Raw genomic sequence first — 12,334 nt, 5'->3', positions numbered from 1 at the left:
GAACGTGTTTTTAAAAAATATTTAAAAGTTATTGAAGAGATTAGAGGCAGAATATGCTAAGAAAAATATTAATGAATTAACTTTAATTCATTTGAAAGTGAGTGATAAGCTTTATGTTAAGGACTCCTTAAATATGTGCCACAGGAGAGCCCGGATTGTCCATGACTTCACGCTTCATATTAATCCTGCTGATATTTAAAAGGAAAATGATTAAAATGTAGAGTTAATAGAGTTTCGGATGTTTGTGAAATGTTTCGGATTTATGTAATTCATTAGAAATCTAGTTACGTTCTTAGATTCAATGTTAATCATTTTCCCGTCATATTTTACAAATTCCAATTCAAAAGTTAAAATTTGGGTTAACACAAAGTGAAATTTTGAGAATATATGATTATAACGCCGTTAAACGGTATTACTTCGAGTTCATAGAATTGTTCATTTTTACACAGAGTTCGGCGTGGCATATCCAGCTTTGTGTTAGATGCTGCAAATAAAACAAATAACTGAATAACTACCCCATTTATAAATGTGTTGCATCGTGTCTTTTTAATTATTGTTATTTCTTTCTTTTTACTATAAAAAAAAACGAGACACTCACCAGAAAATCGCTGAGCACAAAATCGGACAAAATCAAATCATATTCGGAAGGAAAAATAACTTCTGTTGTTTTGAGTGGATTTTCACGAACTAAGAACCAAATCTTAATGGTTTAACACGTTAGCTACCAGACAGGTGCAGGTGTTACATTAATCATTGAAGAGTGGTAATCTATAACAGGGTTCATACTCACATGGGAAAGATTAAAAAGTGGAAATAATATTTAAACACTATTATGCTTGTAGCTATCAGAAATTGTTATTTTCTCTAAGTAAATATCAAAAGATTCTGAAGGTGGCAGACAGGAAATTTCATTTTAATAATGAAAAAAAAAAAGAAGAAATTTTCAGCTTCTTTATAACAAAATTGATACCACTTATTAATTTTTTCCAGGTGCATGCGAACCCTGAATAAAGATAAAATCAAAGTTAAATATTCGTAATTTAGCAACCATTTTAGTTTTTAAATTTTACAATAAGTTTTACAGTAAATTTTACAGTATTTTTTCGTTTTTTTTTTAAATAAGTAATGTGTTATTGTCATGAGAAAACATATTATTTTCTGAAAAAGCAGTTGGATAATAATATGCATCTTGTGATCTGTTTTATTGACACAAACAGTTGGGGAGAATTTCGTCATGCGATATCGCGTGATCGGCAATAAAAGTGTTAAAAGGGGTTGACTCGAATATTCTAATTATTAAGTGCTCGTTATTTGTTAAGTTGCGGAAAAACGTACTTCTCAGATTTAGATTTGTAACATTCAAACTATGGGAGATATCTAAAAATTGTGGTGTCCTTAGTTAAGTTGGGAGAGCGAGCAAACGCATCGTTCGAAAAAATAATTTTTAATAATCATTATTTTATTTAATAATTAAATAGTAATTTTCTACAATTGAGCTAATAAATAGCTGACGAAAATTTTAATATGTAAGGCCTACAAATATTTATATAATTTAAAACAATTTAATTTAAAATGACAAAGTGCAAAGTTTGAACCAAATCAGTCAAGTAGTTTCTAAGACCTAAAATTTCATAGAAGTCAAGTTTCATTTCTGTTATTGAATCTTGTTAGTGTCTCGTCTTTTTCATAAAAATCACAAAAATCACGTTGAAAAAGATATAATTCAGGTCGCTGCCTTGTTAATTGGTTTATTAGCAAAATCTAAACCAAACGCCGGATGCGGTTGTTCTGCACCTAGTTCAAAGTAAAAAAGAGAGCAATTCTACATGCTCGTCAATAAACGGTGCTATAAACTATATAATAGTGAATTTTACTTTTGTGTTGCCCAGAACAACATTTGAAATGAAAATTTAAATCACTAGTAAAGTAAGAGAGTAAAAATCACACAATTGTATCTAAATATGTCTAATTTAAGAGTATAACTGGTTTATAAATATTGAAAAGCCAACACTCTAAAGATAATCACAGGTCGGGTTCTTAACCGATGAATCATCAACGCGGAGCGAAAAATGAAAATTAAGGTTCTATAATTCTTTATTTTGAAACTTAAAATAAAAAACCAATTAATAATCTTTCATTTAAAAGCGCTAAAATAATTGTTTTTAATTTTAAATAATAAATATCTTAGGAAGCTGTTTCAAAAAAAAAAAAAACATTTTTCTCTTATTCCTGTGTTCTAATTAAATTCTACTCTTTATGCGAGCACCTTTAATGCTTCTCCCCTCCTTTTGAAACTTAAAAAAAATTAACAGCGTTTTACTTAAAAATAAATATTTAAGCATTTTTATTTATTTTAAAAAAAAAAGACCTTTGAGCCGTTAAGGAGATCTAGTTTGGGTTAATGATTTTGTATGACTTATAAAGATTCTTTGATTGTGATACAATATCTACCAGGCTTTGAAACAATTTCTCTGGCTCTCTCACACTCTTTTTAAGAATGTTTCTTCGTACACAATTTTCTTTATAATTTCTTATGCTTCGTTTATAATTTCTTTCTTTCCCTGCACATACGTCGCCGCCCTATAACTACACAATGGGCTATTGGCGACGGTCTGGGGAACGTCCTGGAGGATGATTTGAAAATATGCCATCACAATTTTAATCCTTGATGAGATGATGGCTCCTTCGCTGGGGTAGCCCGACGACCTGCGAGCGAAATCGAGCACCTCACGGTAGGACAGTTTAATGAGGACCGATACCGCGCTCCCTCAGTCCTTACGCAGGCAGATTAAAGTGTTTACCCACTCGTACAGTGATAGGGGGCCAGTGATGCTCTGAAAACCTTGCCTTTACAATCAGTTCACTGCGAACCGTGGTGAAGAAAACCACGGTAACTGAATAATTCAAACCTGGCCCCTTCCAAATTTCCTGTGATTCTATAATTCATTCCCTTGTCTTCTGAGTTGAGTACTAAAACAAACGGTTATGGAGTGAAATGGAATCGCAAATCAATGCACAGATCGCTTGTTAATCGGCGATAAAATAAAATAAATAGGGTGGCCTTTAAGTTTTTGATATCCAATTGATTTCTACATTAATATACTTTGCTAAGATTTGAATAAGAAATGAATCTAAAAAGCTAAAAAGATCAGTCTATGACTATTTAGGAACAGATTTTGTTAGAAGCTTTAAGTAATATAGATCATAAAATTCCATTTTCAACAAGTCGAGTTGCTTTTATCGTATTTCACATAGCATGAAAAAAAAAACGCATTTAACATAAATTATGACAAGTGTTTTTATATTTGTATAATAACTTAAAATTGCTTAGTTGTAGTGTTATCTATATGTTGTAGCGTTAACTATATGTAATGTTAACTATATGTAGATTTAATCTATACGTTTAAAAGAGATACAACTTTTTCAATTGCTAGCGAGAGATTCGTGTTAACTTAGAATGACATATAGACCACGAGACAAGTTTTCCAGAAAATTTGACTTTAAACACCTTTAAACTAATATACGAATTTTTCGTTTATATTTTCATTGATCGTATTTCTATGTTGTTATCTACAAACTTTTTAATGAGTCCAGAGAAATGAAGTTTCATGTCTATTCTTCATGAGCACAGATCAGTGACATGGGTTGATCATTATTTTTTTTTTAATTAAGAAGAACTTTTGTTATATTTCAGAAAATTATTTTTCGATGCAGACTGTTAAAGGCATACATTTTGCTGAAAATAAGTATAAAAATATTAGACGATGAACAATTAGAAAATTTCTATGAACAGGGAACTCTTTTTTTTTTCTCTCGATTGTTCAAGAATTCAGATTATTAAGTCGTGATGTCGCAGGTAAGAACATCTCAGTTTTAAAGTGTAATGATTCTAGCTTGAGTATTAATTCATTTTAAAACAAAAGTATTAGACACACAAAAAATTCAAGTTGAAACAAACCACATATAGGAATGTTAGTACCATACTAGTTAAAATATCTTTGTAAACATTTGCGATTGAAAGATTTTTTAAAAAAAAAATAAACAAAAACTTAAACGTGTACATTAAATACAAATGATTAATGGTGATAATAAACAAAACAAAGCGAATATTAAAAAATAAATACATATACTGTTTATAAAATGAATAGTACAAACTCAATTTTCACTAACATTCTGTTATAAAACGTAATTCCTTAACCGCAATATTTAAAAGAGAGATTAGATTTCTTCTAAATTTCGTGTAATCAAGTTGGTATACTCTTTATTTTGGATCAGATTGTATTATTATTATTATTTTTATTTATTTATTTATTTTTACTTTTTATGAAGCTATTATGTATTTGTCATTTTTTGGGGAAATCAATAATAAATCAGACATATTATAATTAAATTTTCCAAAAACAAATGAAAATCAGTTACCAAATTTTCCTTTCAGTATCTTTTTTCAGGAACGAAAACTTTCTTTTGAAATTTCTTTCTTTCAGTTTATCCAAGCTCCGTAAAACACAATAAAGTTGTTTTTTCTTGACATTCATTTATTATTCTTAAATGAATGTAAGTTTATAGTTGAAAGTTGCACCACACATAAATAAATGATATTGATTCCTCTTCCAAAAATTAATTAAAATTTACTTGAATTTAGAAAAATTATAAAATAAGTTCTTTTTCAAGTTCAGTTGTCAAACACAAACACTACTCTATCGCTTCGTCCTCACTTGTCTGCACTCGCTGATCGTCTGCCGGTTGGGAAGTTGTTGCGTTTTCTCAACTCGCATGTTTTTTTATTTTTTGCTTACTACCTGGACGTGGTTGGCAGGTGCTTTCTGTTATTATATAGCCACTACTGAGTCTGCGTAGTGGGTGTTTTCGGAAGTAGGGGGCTATTTAAGGTGCGTCTGTGAATGACCGGCGTGACGTTTCTTCCGGCGAAAGAATTTTTTTTTAAAAGGGCGAATAGTAAAATGTGAAATAAATATAATTCTTACTGGCATTGTTTTTATAACAATGGCTAATCTAAATTTTTAGATGAAAGTTTCTGAAATTGCAAATTTGATCAGAAAAAATATAAATAATTTTGGATAATATCGCATATGAAAGAGCGGTTTATAATTGTTCCGTTTAAATAACCGATTTTATTTACTTTTTACACATTACTTTAAAAAACTTAAGTAAGTTACGCTTTTACTTAATAGCTTTTTTTAAACATTTTTTTAAAACTTTATTTTATTTATGATATCCTCCACATTTAGCAATATATGCCATCGAAGTACTCAACGGTCTGCGTTTTTAACTCTTTTTTAACAGCATGCACCCTGTAAGTGGTCAACGTCATTCCGAAACCATAAGGACAGATTGACTATAGAGGGAGAATACCCGAAAGCGTACTCGAACCCATGACTTTTCTGACCTAAGGTCAGCCCTCTGGCCACCGCACATACCAGTCGGTACTCGATGACTTTATTAAATAACTTTGTTACTTAATAACTTTGTAAATACGGCTTCCGGTACGCAACATAAAAATTAGAACTGTGTCGTAAAAAACATTTGTAACATTTGTCAAAAAAATATCTACAAGAGAGGGACATTAATCTCATGTAGTTCGGAGCAAATAATTTTGTTCCGGAATACAATAAAATATGCGTATTATGATTTAGCACTGTGACGTTAATAGTCATGTAGGAATTAAAATATGGGTTAGTTCCAGTGACAATTTAAATTCACTTTGCTTGAATTTGTTATTACTAAGACGAATTTATCGGAGATATTTCAGTATAGCTAAAGCAAACCCTCGTAATTATATAAATGATGTTATTATTATTATTATGTAAATTCAAAAAGATATAGGTGTTTTGAGTTTTGTTCTTGTACAATTATGATTTCGGATAACAATTTTCCTAAAAACGGATCGCTGAAATGTTGCCAGAATTACTTTTTAAGTACCGGTAAAATTATTCCATCGCTATGATTGGTAGATTTCATGACGTAATAACGCTGCACTCTTGTTTATTCACAATATTCAGGCAAGAACAGCATACTCAGTGTTTCCAATGTATATAGGGTCATTTCTACTTATAAAAACTATACTAAATCAAATTTTAACTTTTTTTAGTAGTTAATTTTATCACCATCATTGAACAGCCGATCCACGCCGAATTTACTGCTCTATCCATGTTCAACACCACTGCCCCATTATTTTGGGCCCTACTCAGAAAACAAGAAAATTCATGGATTCGCATAGGATAATTGTAGGTAATTCGTAATTGTAGGACCCAACTCAGACAAGAAAATTTTTGAATTAGGTATCAGCGAAATATTTGCGCGGCAGAGGTAAGAAATCCACATAAACCTCTCATCGTTAGCTCTACGGCAGAGAGGATGCATCAACGATGGGAATACTTTCCGTCAAACTCGTGGTCGATACCATCTAGTAGAAGAACATGAATTGCCGGGATGCGTGAAAAAACAATCCAATTCAATGAGAAAAGAGATTTTGAGTGCTCTGTTTGTATCTTTTGTCGAATGAGTCATGTGACAAATCGCTATTTTTATATGATATACTTGATATTTATAATATTAAACGAGTTTGTAATAACTATTATAAAAACATATAAACCATTATAGCTATATAAGCTTTCATAAAATCCAACCGGCTATTATTACAGTTCAGATTATTCTTATTATTCACAGGTTTGCTTATTGGAGAATAAGAAATATGTTTTTTAATTGTCCTGTTTGCGGTCCTTTTCAGCCCTGCTATCCCAGACCAGATTTGACCCACTTTTTACAAAAATAAGTAAATAAATAAATAAATATATAAAATAAGTAAATGAATAACAATAATAATAATAATCGATCGAAAATTTCCAAGTTAGAATTATTTGATTAATTATGTTTTTCATGGGTTTACAATATTACTTTTAATTTTAGTTATGAACTACAATTTTTATTAATGATTTCTGGAGAGATAGTGAAACTTTTCTCTTGACCTGAAAGAGTTATTTAAACCTGTAATTAATTTGGAGAAATTTTACAGGCAATAATTGTGTCTCAAAGAATATCAAATATTTATTTAATACTGAGAAATAAAAAATCTGAACTAAATTCTGAAATTAGTAAAACTCAAATCAGTAAATTTAACTATTTGAAAGTGTATTTGTTTTCTTTTTTCAATTTTTTATTTATTTGTTTGTTTATTTTTGGTAATCTTAATATTTTGGTCTTCTAGATCCTTTTTAATTATTTTTTCTTTATTTTTTAATGTTATTGTTGTTTTTGATTTTCGCCTTGACATGGATGTCTGTTAGAATCCTCGAATTGGTACTACGATTGGTTAAAACTCCCTTCATAACCACTTTGCAATACAATTTTAAAAGCTCATTTAAATTAAAAGTTATCTACGGAGCACAAAAATTCAACTTTATCCATTTGTTAAGGACAGAAATTGCAGAAGAGGAAAACTCATTCATATTTATTCTTTATTTTTTAATGTTATTGTTGTTCTTGATTTTCGCCTTGACATGGATGTCTGTTAGAATCCTCGAATTGGTACTACGATTGGTTAAAACTCCCTTCATAACCACTTTGCAATACAATTTTAAAAGCTCATTTAAATTAAAAGTTAACTACGGAGCACAAAAATTCAACTTTATCCATATGTTAAGGACAGAAATTGCAGAAGAGGAAAACTCATTCATATTTATTCTTTATTTTTTAATGTTATTGTTGTTCTTGATTTTCGCCTTGACATGGATGTCTGTTAGAATCCTCGAATTGGTACTACGATTGGTTAAAACTCCCTTCATAACCACTTTGCAATATAATTTTAAAAGCTCATTTAAATTAAAAGTTATCTACGGAGCACAAAAATTCAACTTTATCCATATGTTAAGGACAGAAATTGCAGAAGAGGAAAACTCATTCATATTTATTTTTAATTTTTTAATGTTATTGTTGTTCTTGATTTTCGCTTTGACATGGATGTCGGTTAGAATCATCGAATTGGTACTACGTTTGGTTAAACGTCCCTTCATAACCACTTTGCAATGCAATTTTAAAAGCTCATTTAAATTAAAAGTTAATCACGGAGCACAAGAATTCAACTTTATCCATATGTTAAGGACAGAAATTGCAGAAGAGGAAAACTCATTCATATTTATTCTTAATTTTTTAATGTTATTGTTGTTCTTGATTTTCGCTTTGACATGGATGTCTGTTAGAATCCTCGAATTGGTACTACGATTGGTTCAACGTCCCTTCATAACCACTTTGCAATACAATTTTAAAAGCTCATTTAAATTAAAAGTTAACTACGGAGCACAAAAATTCAACTTTATCCATATGTTAAGGACAGAAATTGCAGAAGAGGAAAACTCATTCTTATTTATTCTTTATTTTTTAATGTTATTGTTGTTCTTGATTTTCGCCTTGACATGGATGTCTGTTAGAATCCTCGAATTGGTACTACGATTGGTTCAACGTCCCTTCATAACCACTTTGCAATACAATTTTAAAAGCTCATTTAAATTAAAAGTTAACTACGGAGCACAAAAATTCAACTTTATCCATATGTTAAGGACAGAAATTGCAGAAGAGGAAAACTCATTCTTATTTATTCTTTATTTTTTAATGTTATTGTTGTTCTTGATTTTCGCCTTGACATGGATGTCTGTTAGAATCCTCGAATTGGTACTACGATTGGTTCAACGTCCCTTCATGGCCACTTTGCAATACAATTTTAAAAGCTCATTTAAATTAAAAATTAACTACGGAGCACAAAAATTCAACTTTATCCATATGTTAAGGACAGAAATTGCAGAAGAGGAAAACTCATTCTTATTTATTCTTTATTTTTAAATGTTATTGTTGTTCTTGATTTTCGCCTTGACATGGATGTCTGTTAGAATCCTCGAATTGGTACTACGATTGGTTCAACGTCCCTTCATAACCACTTTGCAATACAATTTTAAAAGCTCATTTAAATTAAAAGTTAACTACGGAGCACAAAAATTCAACTTTATCCATATGCTAAGGACAGAAATTGCAGAAGAGGAAAACTCATTCTTATTTATTCTTTATTTTTTAATGTTATTGTTGTTCTTGATTTTCGCCTTGACATGGATGTCTGTTAGAATCCTCGAATTGGTACTACGATTGGTTCAACGTCCCTTCATAACCACTTTGCAATACAATTTTAGAAGCTCATTTAAATTAAAAGTTAACTACGGAGCACAAAAATTCAACTTTATCCATATGTTAAGGACAGAAATTGCAGAAGAGGAAAACTCATTCATATTTATTCTTTATTTTTTAATGTTATTGCTGTTCTTGATTTTCGCCTTGACATGGATGTCTGTTAGAATCCTCGAATTGGTACTACGATTGGTTCAACGTCCCTTCATAACCACTTTGCAATACAATTTTAAAAGCTCATTTAAATTAAAAGTTAACTACGGAGCACAAAAATTCAACTTTATCCATATGTTAAGGACAGAAATTGCAGAAGAGGAAAACTCATTCATATTTATTCTGTATTTTTTAATGTTATTGTTGTTCTTGATTTTCGCCTTGACATGGATGTCTGTTAGAATCCTCGAATTGGTACTACGATTGGTTCAACATCCCTTCATAACCACTTTGCAATACAATTTTAAAAGCTCATTTAAATTAAAAGTTAACTACGGAGCACAAAAATTCAACTTTATCCATATGTTAAGGACAGAAATTGCAGAAGAGGAAAACTCATTCATATTTATTCTTTATTTTTTAATGTTATTGTTGTTCTTGATTTTCGCCTTGACATGGATGTCTGTTAGAATCCTCGATTTGGTACTACGATTGGTTAAACCTCCCTTCATAACCACTTTGCAATACAATTGTAAAAGCTCATTTAAATTAAAAGTTAACTACGGAGCACAAAAATTCAACTTTATCCATAGGTTAAGGACAGAAATTACAGAAGAGGAATACTCATTCATATTTATTCTTTATTTTTTAATGTTATTGTTGTTCTTGATTTTCGCCTTGACATGGATGTCTGATAGAATCCTCGAATTGGTACTACGATTGGTTAAACCTCCCTTCATAACCACTTTGCAATACAATTTTAAAAGCTCATTTAAATTAAAAGTTAACTACGGAGCACAAAAATTCAACTTTATCCATATGTTAAGGACAGAAATTGCAGAAGAGGAAAACTCATTCATATTTATTCTTTATTTTTTAATGTTATTGTTGTTCTTGATTTTCGCCTTGACATGGATGTCTGTTAGAATCCTCGATTTGGTACTACGATTGGTTAAACCTCCCTTCATAACCACTTTGCAATACAATTGTAAAAGCTCATTTAAATTAAAAGTTAACTACGGAGCACAAAAATTCAACTTTATCCATAGGTTAAGGACAGAAATTGCAGAAGAGGAATACTCATTCATATTTATTCTTTATTTTTTAATGTTATTGTTGTTCTTGATTTTCGCCTTGACATGGATGTCTGATAGAATCCTCGAATTGGTACTACGATTGGTTAAACCTCCCTTCATAACCACTTTGCAATACAATTTTAAAAGCTCATTTAAATTAAAAGTTAACTACGGAGCACAAAAATTCAACTTTATCCATATGTTAAGGACAGAAATTGCAGAAGAGGAAAACTCATTCATATTTATTCTTTATTTTTTAATGTTATTGTTGTTCTTGATTTTCGCCTTGACATGGATGTCTGTTAGAATCCTCGATTTGGTACTACGATTGGTTAAACCTCCCTTCATAACCACTTTGCAATACAATTGTAAAAGCTCATTTAAATTAAGAGTTAACTACGGAGCACAAAAATTCAACTTTATCCATAGGTTAAGGACAGAAATTGCAGAAGAGGAAAACTCATTCATATTTATTCTTTATTTTTTAATGTTATTGTTGTTCTTGATTTTCGCCTTGACATGGATGTCTGTTAGAATCCTCGAATTGGTACTACGATTGGTTAAACCTCCCTTCATAACCACTTTGCAATACAATTTTAGAAGCTCATTTAAATTAAGAGTTAACTACGGAGCACAAAAATTCAACTTTATCCATAGGTTAAGGACAGAAATTGCAGAAGAGGAAAACTCATTCATATTTATTCTTTATTTTTTAATGTTATTGTTGTTCTTGATTTTCGCCTTGACATGGATGTCTGTTAGAATCCTCGAATTGGTACTACGATTGGTTCAACGTCCCTTCATAACCACTTTGCAATACAATTTTAGAAGCTCATTTAAATTAAAAGTTAACTACGGAGCACAAAAATTCAACTTTATCCATATGCTAAGGACAGAAATTGCAGAAGAGGAAAACTCATTCTTATTTATTCTTTATTTTTTAATGTTATTGTTGTTCTTGATTTTCGCCTTGACATGGATGTCTGTTAGAATCCTCGAATTGGTACTACGATTGGTTCAACATCCCTTCATAACCACTTTGCAATACAATTTTAAAAGCTCATTTAAATTAAAAGTTAACTACGGAGCACAAAAATTCAACTTTATCCATATGTTAAGGACAGAAATTGCAGAAGAGGAAAACTCATTCATATTTATTCTTTATTTTTTAATGTTATTGTTGTTCTTGATTTTCGCCTTGACATGGATGTCTGTTAGAATCCTCGATTTGGTACTACGATTGGTTAAACCTCCCTTCATAACCACTTTGCAATACAATTGTAAAAGCTCATTTAAATTAAAAGTTAACTACGGAGCACAAAAATTCAACTTTATCCATAGGTTAAGGACAGAAATTGCAGAAGAGGAATACTCATTCATATTTATTCTTTATTTTTTAATGTTATTGTTGTTCTTGATTTTCGCCTTGACATGGATGTCTGATAGAATCCTCGAATTGGTACTACGATTGGTTAAACCTCCCTTCATAACCACTTTGCAATACAATTTTAAAAGCTCATTTAAATTAAAAGTTAACTACGGAGCACAAAAATTCAACTTTATCCATATGTTAAGGACAGAAATTGCAGAAGAGGAAAACTCATTCATATTTATTCTTTATTTTTTAATGTTATTGTTGTTCTTGATTTTCACCTTGACATGGATGTCTGTTAGAATCCTCGATTTGGTACTACGATTGGTTAAACCTCCCTTCATAACCACTTTGCAATACAATTGTAAAAGCTCATTTAAATTAAAAGTTAACTACGGAGCACAAAAATTCAACTTTATCCATAGGTTAAGGACAGAAATTGCAGAAGAGGAATACTCATTCATATTTATTCTTTATTTTTTAATGTTATTGTTGTTCTTGATTTTCGCCTTGACATGGATGTCTGATAGAATCCTCGAATTGG

At 30.5% G+C, this 12,334-nt stretch overlaps 1 protein-coding gene across 2 annotated transcripts in view; it reads right to left on the bottom strand.

Moving 5' to 3' along the window:
• Positions 1 to 4,858, bottom strand: part of LOC122270573 (uncharacterized) — a 38,675-nt gene extending 33,817 nt beyond the window's left edge. Inside the window, exon 1 of one of the 2 annotated variants that reach the window (XM_087158431.1) lies at positions 4,420 to 4,858. The gene's annotated coding sequence lies outside the window, so the exon portion shown is untranslated. The remainder of the gene's footprint in view (positions 1 to 4,419) is intronic. The other variant, XM_087158433.1, reaches the window with a different exon arrangement.
• Between the last annotated feature and the right edge of the window lie 7,476 nt (positions 4,859 to 12,334).

This window comes from Parasteatoda tepidariorum, chromosome 1 (assembly GCF_982258835.1).
Source record: "Parasteatoda tepidariorum strain Cologne lab strain chromosome 1, Ptep-v5.0, whole genome shotgun sequence".
Lineage (NCBI taxonomy): Eukaryota > Metazoa > Arthropoda > Arachnida > Araneae > Theridiidae > Parasteatoda > Parasteatoda tepidariorum.
Note: the sequence above shows the minus strand (reverse complement) of the source record. Positions and strands in the feature narration are given on the sequence as shown.